Here is an 11,123-nt window from a genome sequence, read left to right on the forward strand (position 1 = left end):
AAGTTTTTATTGAGAAAAATAATTATGTATTAAAAATACAAAACTTAAAGATCATAATTGGATAAGTCTCCACCCCCCTGAGTTAATACTTGGTGGAAGCACCTTTGGCAGCAATTACAGCTGTGAATCTGTTGGGCTTGGTCACTACATGGCTACAGAATCTCCTGAGTGGTTTTTTGCATACTTCAAATGGGATTCAAGGTGGGCTTTCTTTAGTAATGACTTCCTTCTTGCCACTCTACCAGACAGACCAGTTTTGTGGAGTGCTTGGGATATTGTTGTCACATGCATACTTTGACCAGTCTCCTTCTTTCTCGGTCATCCGGTTTGGTGGGACGGCCTGATCTAGACGGAGTCTTGGTGGTGCCATACACCTTCCACTTCTTAATAATCATCTTGGCCATGCTCCAAGGGATATTCAAGGCCTTTGATATTTTTTTATACCCATCCCCTGATCTGTGCCTTTCAACAACTTTGTCCCAGAGTTCTTTTGAAAGCGCCTTGATGCTCATGGTTGAGTCTTTGCTTTGAAATGCACTACACAGCAGAGAGAACCTACAGTAACTGCTGAATTTATCCTGAAATCATGTGAATCACTACAGTTTAACACAGGTGGAGGCCACTTAACTCGATGTGTGATTTTGAAGGCGATTGGTTACACCTGAGCTAATTTAGGATTGCTATTACAAGGGGGGTGGACACTTATCCAGCCAAGCTATTTCAGTTTTTATTTTTAATTAATTTTCTACAAATTTCTAGAATATTTTTTTTTTTTCACTTGGAAGTTGTGGATTAGGATGTGTAGATAAATGGGGAAAAAAAACATTTTAATTCCAGGCTATGAGGCAACAGAAGGTGAACATTTTGAAAGGGGGTGTAGGCTGGATAATAGAGAATTTGCTGGATAATACTGCCATCTATTGGTCCAGTATTTTAGTTGTGCTGTTAAACTGTTATTGGAAAGTTAACTAGGTGTTGATCTTGTGCATTTCTTTCTGGTTCAGATTTAGAAATGTATTTAATTAATAAATAACGAGGTTTGTCAACTACGTAATAAGGTGGAAGTCCTGTTCTAGAACATATTTGTAATATTATCGAATTGGAACGCAATACATTTAGAATGAACATTACAGATACTTTTAGAACACCTCAATGTCACCGAAATAATACAGAAGCACTTAAAATAGGAACTATTTTAACAGTCATGAACAGTTCGGCGAAGCAAAGAGTATTCGGTCCTTCCAGCGGTAGATGGTGCTGTTTCTATTGAACAACATTTATACTTTGAAGCATCAACTATTGCCGTATGGGGAAAAGCAGATGAGGTGGAGGCAAATTACACAAACAAAACAAAAAACAGTATCACCAGGAATGGGATGTTGCTGTGGAGAAGTACAAACGAACCTGGATGAAGACTTCTATGGAAGGTTTGTGAAAAATGAATGAGATGCAATCAATTTGCTAATCTCTCTCTCTGGATGAAGTTTCACTAATCGAACCACCCTTCCTTTTTTGTATTATCTTTTAATCTATTTCTCATAAATAAATACAAGTATACACGAATGATATTTATTTAATAATCTCTTTTAAAGGGGATATAATAACATATAATATGTAGATATATTTATTAATTCCAATTTTCTTCAATTTCGGTTAACTCTTTGGAGATTCCAGCATTTTTTATATGGAATTGTGAAACGTCCCATACTGTAAAAATGTACTTTTGTATTTAATATAAGCAGCATTTTCAAAGAATAATACTACTAATTAATCGTCACTAGTCATCCACAGTGCATAACCCCGGGCAACGGACAATAATAACACAGGTGTTGTTTTACATAGAGATTTCCATTAGGAATTTCCTCTCGCAAAGTCTAGGTGATATTAATTCCCACGCCAGATGCAGGTGGCAGAGTTCACAGTACTAGTGACGCGTGGGATTCAAACTAATGACGTCAGATCGTATCTGCTTGTAGAACTAAAAGCAGATCAGTGATTAACGAGCCTTTAGCTTTGAAAAGAGCTTGCATTTAATTTTCACCCACAGGAGAGATTTATTTACCATTTTATTGATAATAAGATAATATAATAATACTACATAATAATAAGACAATGAAAATCGAGGTCAATTAAAATATTTTAGAGTGCAACTGTTTATGATATAATGAATTATCTGTTTATTATATCAATAAATTTAAATACTTTTGAAAGTGCTTGTAAGTGAAAACAAGTAAAAAGGTATAATTAAGCAAATGATCGGTTCAATTAAAGGTTTAGTTAAGTAACTGAGAGCTCTGTTGGAATGAAAACCAGCAGCCACAGGGGGTCCCCAGGACGAGTTTGAGAAGCCCTGGTCTAGGCAGTTTGATCCACACCTGGTGAGTTTAAAACGGAACTGTAATGCAAATTAATAGATAACCATTTAAATAGATTTCAGATCTATACATAGATTCAGTTGAAAATAAATTATATGTATTTACCACTTAGTATAGCACCTGTTTGAGTTTAAACACAGCAGTATGTCAGCTAGCATTTCTGTGATGTCGGATTCAACTTAAGTTGTGATTTTTTTTTTTTAATGTACATCAGCGTTGTAAGGTGAACAAATATAAAATAAAACTCTTAAATGTAAAAATGCGATATGCTTTGCCATCTGTAATAAATAGCATTACAGGAAACAAGTTCTTTATGCAGAAAAAAGTCAAGTCAGATAAATGTCAAAATTCTTATAGCCTCCCTTACAAATGACAGACAGAATCACAGCTGTTTAAAATCCCATTGGCCAGGCAGTGTTTCAGCAACCAGTTCTGAAGCCTTTAGTACAGTGTCAGTATTCCCTGCTTGCTAGCAATGGAATACAGAAAACAAAACATTCTTTCCTCTACTCCCGCTTAAATTCAGAAGCGTCTGGCCAGCTCGTTGCACTGTGGGCTATGTCTAGGATCAAGCGGAGTTTGCATTGAGACAACCAAGACCCTTTCGTGATTTACAGTTTAGTAAATGTGGCATATACTCATTCAAGCTTGTATCGCGATACATAAACGTGTACCTTAACATGTTGTAAAGTATCGCGATGCTTTGATACACAATGAATAGTCTCACCCCTACTGCGATGCAATAGGAGTCTTATTTCCATCCCTGTGATGACTTCCAAATCTTGGGAATACTTCAGTGTGAATATACTGCAGCATATATCTTGGTTCTAACTACTTGTTTTTTATTTATATGACAGGCCAGAGAAATGACAGAAGCGTATGCTTGTATGCTGAGGTGTGATAAGAACAACAAGTATTGTCATCAAGGGGGGTTTTGAGCAAACAGGACATTGCCTGGTAAAGAAAGCATATCTCTATACTGTCTCCATAAAGTGGAAGAATGGCTGATCTGCAGCTCCATTCCAAGCTCCCTTCACATGTCTACAAGGTCAGTCCAATGGTGGGGGAGCATCTGTGTTTGAGTGGCACTCTGTGGATTATGTACCTGTTGGAGGAGTGTGTGGACAGTGTGTGGGAGTATTGCAGTGTTGTCATTGGACTCATCTCCATGGTCTCTTTTCTCTTTGCTTCTTTGCCGTAAGTACAGTGTACATTTAACTCCCATACGTTTGTTCCAGTTCATCTTTTAAAGCTAAAAGAATAGCTTCAAAGGTCTTCTGATTTCTTCATTCCCAAACGCCGTGTGAGTATCAGCACTTCCCCATGTTGTCTAAGATAGTTTAGAGCAGATGGAGCCAGCAGGCATGCACTGTGCTGATATTTTGCAAAGAGAAAAGGTAAGCGCAGCCTGGACTGTCAAACAGCAGTCAGCAATGACATATAAAACACAGAACCAATATGATTGTAAAAATCATCTGTGTATTTTATTTATCTATCAATCTGTCTATTTAGGTGAAATAATCTTTGTGTTAAATGTAGCATTGTTTGTTCCCCTCTGGATATTGGTGAAACACCCCCCCCGAGGACAGCTCGAGTACCCCCAAGGGTACGCACACTCCAGTTTGATAACCGATGGATTAGATAGTGCTTGTTTTATGTGTAACAAAATATTTGTTTAAATGGTAATCCAAACCGATTTTCTGCTTTCACTGCAGTGATTGCAGTGTTAACCAGAAACACGATGTCTCTTCACTTTGTTGCATGACATGTTGTCCATAATGCAGTCTTTTTTATATTATTATTTTTTTTTACCATATACCTGTAGTTTTGATAATTTTTTTTGTTCACACATTGGTAAATAAAATAGGGTAATATTTTTCCCTTTTGACCTGTACTGGGAGCGTCGCCAGGAGAGAGATTCTTTCTTCCTAAAGCCCATGACTCACATGAGTGCCGCGGCACTGCTAGCGGGGAGCGGCAAAATGGCGCACATATCGCTTGCCATTTATTTCGGTTAGAGTGAACACCCGTTGATGAAAAAATTACGTTGCGGAAAAATGTTGCAGCGGCAGAATTTTAGAACGTAAAGTTCTAAAATTCACAGTATCGCTCTGGTGTCAAATAACATCTGGTGCACAGTTGCACAGGCTATAGGGATGCCAGGTAGGTACTATTCACGTATTTTATATATAACCTACTATATAAGCAGCAGATGTACAATTAAAGCATATACCTGCAAAAAATAGAAACTTCCAGACTGTCAAGGTATATGGGCTTTCCATGAAAGGGGTTATGCTAAGAAATTAGGAGAAATGTTGTACAGTGGTGGGCGGTCTTTTTTTTATCGCTGCTTCACACTGTGGTGTATCTAGTTCATCAAGTAAAGCTTGGAAGTCTGTTCTCTTCCCATACACCCAATGCACGCTGTAGTTATTGCTTGTGATTCAAAGCTTATTCAGCACAGCACCCATTGTCTTGTGAAGACAAATTAGGAACATCAGACAAGTGTTATCAACCTCTGTGTGTATAAAATACTAAATGCTTCATAAATCAAATACCTAATGAGTTATAGGGTAAGCTTTTAAATCCATATTATTTGCAAGAATAATAACTCATGCAATTAAGAACATCTGAAAGGTTAACTAAGTGAATCAATGAAACGGTCTATTGTACATTGTTTTGTTAAAACTAAATTCCAGGCATTCTGTCATCATAAAGTTCAGTAAGTGATTTCCATATCATTTCCCCCCCAGCTTGTTACTGCTATCTTTTACATCTGCATGGATGTAATTATGATCTCCCAGTTTCTTTATTATAAACTACAGAATCAGAAGACTCGAAGTAAGCGTTATTTATTTTTCTCATTTCATTTGGTTGTTGGTAGTTTATTGATCCCAGAATATCATCAAGCAGCTTCTTGAAGGATCCCAGGATGTTGGCTTCAACAACATTATTGGGGAGTTGGTTCCAGATGATTCTCTGTGTAAAAAAAAAAAAAAAAAAAAAAAAAAAAAAAAAAGTGCCCAGTGCCTCCTGTTTTCTGTTCTGAATGCCCCTTTTATTTAATCTCCATTTGTGACCCCTGGTCCTTGTTTCTTTTTCAGGTCGAAAAAGTCCCCTGGGTTGACGTTGCCAATACCTTTTAGAATTGTGAATGCTTGAATCAGATCACGAAGTAGTTGTCTTTGTTCAAGACTGAATAGATTCAATTCTTTTAGCCTGTTTGCATGTGAATGCCTTTTAAACCAGGACTAATTCTGCTTGCTGTTCTTTGCACTCTTTCTAGAGCAGCAATATTTTTTTTTTCTAGCGAGGTAACCAGAACATCCTATAGATGTAAGATGATATCCTTAGAATAAGTCGATGAAACATCTCGAACATGTCTCCGAGCTCCCTGTTTATCAGGATGCTAATAGTAGAGTAGAGCATATAAACAATTCCAATCAGTCAGTGCACTCTCTTTGTTTTCCTAGAATCCATTTTATGTCTTTTCCCATTCTGTTGCGTTAATGTGAGGATCTGAGCCTGTGTACTGTGTGTTTTGTTTACAGCACATACATAGCATGCTGTATAGAATATTTTCCAATGTTTTCCTTTCAGAAATCCCTCTATTGAAGTGGATCTGTTTAAGCTGGGTGGCTAATGGTGGCTGTTGTGCTACCTGAAAGACTTATCAGAGTACAGGAAACAAAGGTATTAAATGCACATATGGTTAGTGGTACAGTGCTGTGAATCCCCATAAACAGTACTGGGCTAAGGCAGTATCTTGATCCAGCATAACCTTTTTGTTAAGAGGCTGCATATAGTGTACAGCTTTCATCTGCTTGATTTTTTTTTTTTTGTTTGCATTTTTTCAGCTCCTATAGTCTTGCTAATTTTAGAACGTTGATTGCTGGAGCAAGACTTTGCCACTACATGCTTATAAAATAAATAACTACTTATGTACCTGCATGCTGGTTTATTTGTTTCTAATGTGTCTTCTACAACATAGTTTTGAAGAAAGACCATTTTGAGCCAGTGCATTTACTACACATAGCACTTTTGTGAGGAGTTTCTCAGAACGCTACTTCAAAAGCCAGTGACGCAGTTAATGCCAGGATATCTCCCACAACCCTTAGCAGTACTGCAGAGGAATGTCATCCCTTGCTGTGCACAGTTAGGAACCACCAGAAACTCAAATTTGAAAGTTCAAATCTGAGGTTAATAATTGAGTTGGAACTCTTTGATGCAGAAGGTCAACTATTTATCACACTAGTGTGCTATATGTCCTGACCTATGCGTTAAATAGATCCACTGACTAGATAGGAGTTAATACCACCGACTTGATCTGCTGAGAAAACTACTGTCCAAATGGACTTTGGCTCAAAAAGATGTGCTCAACCAAAAATGCTTTGGTACTGAACAGTTTTGTTTTGTGCTTTTCAATTAGGTTTGAAGGTCATTAGTTGGGTTAAGGGTAAGCCTGAAGCAGTGGCCACTGGATAGGAATAATTAATATTGGCATAAAGCTGTATGTTTTAATTGGTTTGGTATTGATTATCTCAAGCAATTTCACTTGGTTGTTTGCTGCTGTAAGTTGACAGGAATATGTGTTACTAATGTCTGTCTACAGTGTATCATCGTTTTGTTTAACAGGAAGCAAGATGTTTAACGCTGTACATTGTTTTACAGAATCCCACTGATCTGTTGGAAATCTCTATAGACTATAAAGGCTAAAGGCTATATCTGTGGCTACCTGTCCTGTATATTCTACCTTGGATCTCGGTTTCCACAGCTATATAAGAATGTAAGTATTGTACCCTTTGTTTAATAATACATATAAACTGAGACGTTATATATGGCTGTAGTATTTCCAATTTTGTTCTTCTAAAGCCACTCTAGAAAGCACTTTCAATATTGCTTCATGCAGAACATTTAAAGTATGAATTGAACTAAAATTGTGTTTCCTTATGAAAATGTGCACTTGCAAAGTGTGATGATATAAATATGCTTAACTCAGAGGTCTGTTCTATAAACTCTGAAGTATTAGATTTACTTGATTTATGTCCTTTTTAATAGAAAAACAGCAATAAATGTTTAGCATATTGTATTTATAACATGCAATGTTAAGTAAATTTGAGTACTAAATGAAAAAAAAAATGAAATGCACATTCCATCAATAATACCATTCCGTGCATTGCAATGTGTATTGTTGTTATTAAAAATGTAATTTATGTGTGTTTAGTGGGAAGTTACCAGCAATGGTGCGTGTTGTATTCTTTATTGTTTTTAAAAACGTGTTTTGCAGTTTAAAAGTCAACAGAAGGCACCTCTTACTTGTTATTTGCCGTGGCAATGACTGGGAACAGCACATATGGGCTGAGTCTACTTGTGAAACTACCTGGTCTAAAGGGGCCGAAGAACGTCTTCATTCGCAATCACTTGGCCTGGTTGATTGGCAGCTTCGGGGTACTTTTCCTGGACTACTTTGTATCTTTTTTTTTTTTTTTTTTTTTAGGGAAAAACACATCCTAATTTATCATTTGGAGCAGAAGTGACCCCACAGATACTTTAATTAGTTTAAGATGTAACAATTTGCAAGTCAAATGATGTAAGCCCACTGGACCATGGTACGTTCTTCTCAGTTCTGAAGTAATGAGGCATCACAATGTGTCTGATTTTATTCGTTCCAGCAATGAATACGACGACTTCTACAATAAAAGGGAGGGTGTGCACATCTTCATGTGGCTTCAGATTAAGCGTTTAAACTTTGGCTGGAGGGTGTGAGAGTTGTTATTCTATTAACTACCAGGAGCAGTGGGCTCATTTGTTGCCAAGAGATTGATACAAGAAACCAGGTAGAAAATCTAGCAAAAACAATCATTAAATAAACAAAAACAAACCTAAAGTAATTACAAAATCTGTTAATGCATGCTTTTAATAAATTGTGTGACATGAAACAACTGTCTAATACTGCACTGGTTGTGAAGGGGTGAGGAACTGTTTCCTTATGAACTTGTAGTTGGGTTATTACAGCATGAGGCAGTCTCAACTCCCAAAAACAAAGGAAACAAGGGAGCATTTGTTTCATCTTTGGATCATAGTAAATGCCTGTTTATTATGTGACCATACACTCTATTCCTTTACAAGACAACGCTACAGATCACTGCACAGTTCATCCTGTATCGGAAGCACAAATACACAGGACCAAGCTTTGTGACCTTGAGTAAAATCCCAGAGGTGGAACCACTCCTCTGTGACGAAAAGGACACCTGAAAAATGTTGCACAAAGTGTGTGAACTTCAGTTGTGCATTTCAAAGTGTTTAACTGAAAAAAAAAAAAAGCACTCAATATTATGACATATACTGTATTTAGTAATAAGCTGTAAATATAGGTGGGTTGATATGGAATGAAGGTTTCCGCTAATAGCCTGGTTTCTGAAGGACCAGTTGAATGTTTACAGTAAGCCAATTATTTTATTTTTTTTACTTGAAATATCATACAGCTAGCTTAATTTTATTGCATGTACATGTGTTGTGTGTAGCAAACGGTTATAGTAATTGGGGTTCTAGTTTCCATTTCTCTTAGCATGGTTTTCCATCTCCAATTTAGTAAAGCTTAGCTAGTAGTTTGAATACAATTAAGCTAATGAGACCTGGATGCATCTCTTGAGAGAAATAAGCAGGGTGCCGAGTAGACTTAGTTTATTGCCATAATAATTAATTGGTTGAGTGAAAACTAAACTACCCTTATTTTGTATGATATGCAGTTAATGTTGTGGCTATGTGGAAGTTAGTTACACATTTAAGTACTGGTTCAAAGTAAAAAGTCAAATAAGAAAGTCCAGTGCTTGACATAACATTTTAATAAAAGAAATTCAGGCATAAAAAAGTACTTTTAATGTGATGAATCTGTGTTTAAATTTATAAGATTAGTATTATGTTAAAGTGTTTGCTTATTTATGGTGCCTTGCTCTATTTTATTTTTTATACAGTTTTATACACATTTTTATGCAAAATGTTCTACCCCGCTTGTGGTTCTTATAGTGAAGTAAGCCTCATTTGAGCAGAAAATGGGCTTTAATTCCATTGAACCGATTTGTACATTCCTTAAAACAACTTTTTCAATCATTGATTCAAATAAAGTTGATTATTCATAATAAAATGTCATTGTTTATGTTTGCAGTGACATTGCCATTGACTTTATTTTTATTTTACCACAATGCTACAATATGTGTTGTTGTTATTGTCATTAATTATTTTAGCAGGTGCTCTTACCCAAGGTGACTTACAGTTGTGTACAAAAAATACATAAAGAATTACAGTACAGTTAAGAGCAAGATACAAAATACTACAGATTGAGTTCAGTGCAGGATTAAATACAGTAAAATAGGGAGCAAATAAGTGCAAGTTAAAGTGCATTAAAAGCAGAGTGCTATACAGACCAGAAGAGAAGAGTTGAGTTTTTCAGGTGTTGTCTGAAGAGATGTGTCTTGAGGAGGTGCCGGAAGGTGGTCAAGGACTGGGCAGACCTAACATCAGTAGGAAGGTCGTTCTACCATTGCAGGGTGAGGGTGAAGGAGTGGGCTGTGGAGGCAGGAGAGCAAATCTTCTACTGCAGGTGGAGCAGAGAAGTTGGGTGGAGGTGTAGGGGCGAGATGAGGGTCTGGAGGTAGCTGGGTGCAGTCTGGTCAAGGCTTCGGTAGGCAAGTACAAGAGTATTGAACTGGATGCGAGCGATGATCGGGAGCCAGTGGGAGTAGAGAGGCAGAGAGAACACCAGGCGAGCAGTGGAATTCTGGATGAGCTGGAGCTGACGGGTGGCTGGAGGGAGTTGCAGTAGTCAAGGCGGGAGAGGACCAGGGCCTGGACGAGGAGTTGCATGGAGTAGTTGGTGAGGAAGGGTCGGATTCTTTGTATGTTGCTCAGGAAGAATTGGCAGGTGCGTGCGAGAGTGGAGATGTACTGGGAGTAGGAAAGGCAGGGGTCCAGGGTTACTCCAAGGTTCTTGGCTGAGGAGGAGGGAGGGAGAGATCAGAGGAGGGGGAAGTAAAGGAGGTCATATTTAGAGAGGTTGAGTTTGAGGTGATGTGAATGCATCCAGGAGATAGCAGACAGACAGGGTTACAGGAGGGTATGGTGGGGTCATGTGGGGGAAGGAGAGGAACAGCTGAGCATCATCAGCATAGAAATGGTATGAGAAACCATAGGGTGTGTTGAGAGGACCCAGGGAGCGGGTGTAGAGAGAACAGGAGAGGACCCAAGACTGATCTTTGGGAGACTCCTGTTGAGAGAGGTGTGGAGGTTGTGCCACGCCAGGTTACTTGGTAGGTGCAGTCAGAAGTAGGAGGAGAACCAGACCAGTGCCGGAGATTCCCAGGTCAGCGAGAAAGGATAGGAGCGGGATCAAGGAGAATTAGGACAGAGGAGACAGGCAGCATGGGCAGACTTTTTATAATATATATATATATATATATATATAGAGGAGAGAGAGAGAGAGAGAGAGAGAGAGAGAGAGAGAGAGAGAGAGAGAGTAACATATTTAAACACCTTACAATAACTTATTAAAATAAGTAACATGTTACAAATTGAAGAAACAAAAGACACAATCTAAATCACTGGAAATTGTCACATTTCAGTAGCTCAGGTTTGTTTCCGTGCAGCCTTTAACAAACAAACAAACAAATAAACTTACTTAACAACATCATTCCAGTACAGTTCAGTATTTGGAGTGAACTACCCGACTGGCATGAGGGACATCCAGTAAGG

At 37.9% G+C, this 11,123-nt stretch overlaps 1 long non-coding RNA gene across 3 annotated transcripts; it reads left to right on the top strand.

Annotated features, from left to right (window-relative positions):
* Positions 1 to 1,299: 1,299 nt before the first annotated feature.
* On the top strand, positions 1,300 to 9,696 carry LOC121326396. 3 transcript variants are annotated; one of them, XR_005951472.1, is made up of 6 exons: positions 1,300 to 1,427; positions 3,233 to 3,423; positions 5,976 to 6,068; positions 7,047 to 7,161; positions 7,663 to 7,844; positions 8,517 to 9,696. It is a non-coding gene; the product is annotated as an uncharacterized LOC121326396 (long non-coding RNA). The 3 variants fall into 3 exon arrangements; XR_005951470.1 differs by having other exon boundaries at positions 7,663 to 9,696; XR_005951471.1 differs by lacking the exon at positions 1,300 to 1,427 and adding an exon at positions 2,288 to 2,378 and having other exon boundaries at positions 7,663 to 9,696.
* The last annotated feature ends 1,427 nt before the right edge of the window (positions 9,697 to 11,123 follow it).

Source organism: Polyodon spathula, chromosome 14 (assembly GCF_017654505.1).
Source record: "Polyodon spathula isolate WHYD16114869_AA chromosome 14, ASM1765450v1, whole genome shotgun sequence".
In the NCBI taxonomy this organism is placed as follows: Eukaryota; Metazoa; Chordata; class Actinopteri; order Acipenseriformes; family Polyodontidae; genus Polyodon; species Polyodon spathula.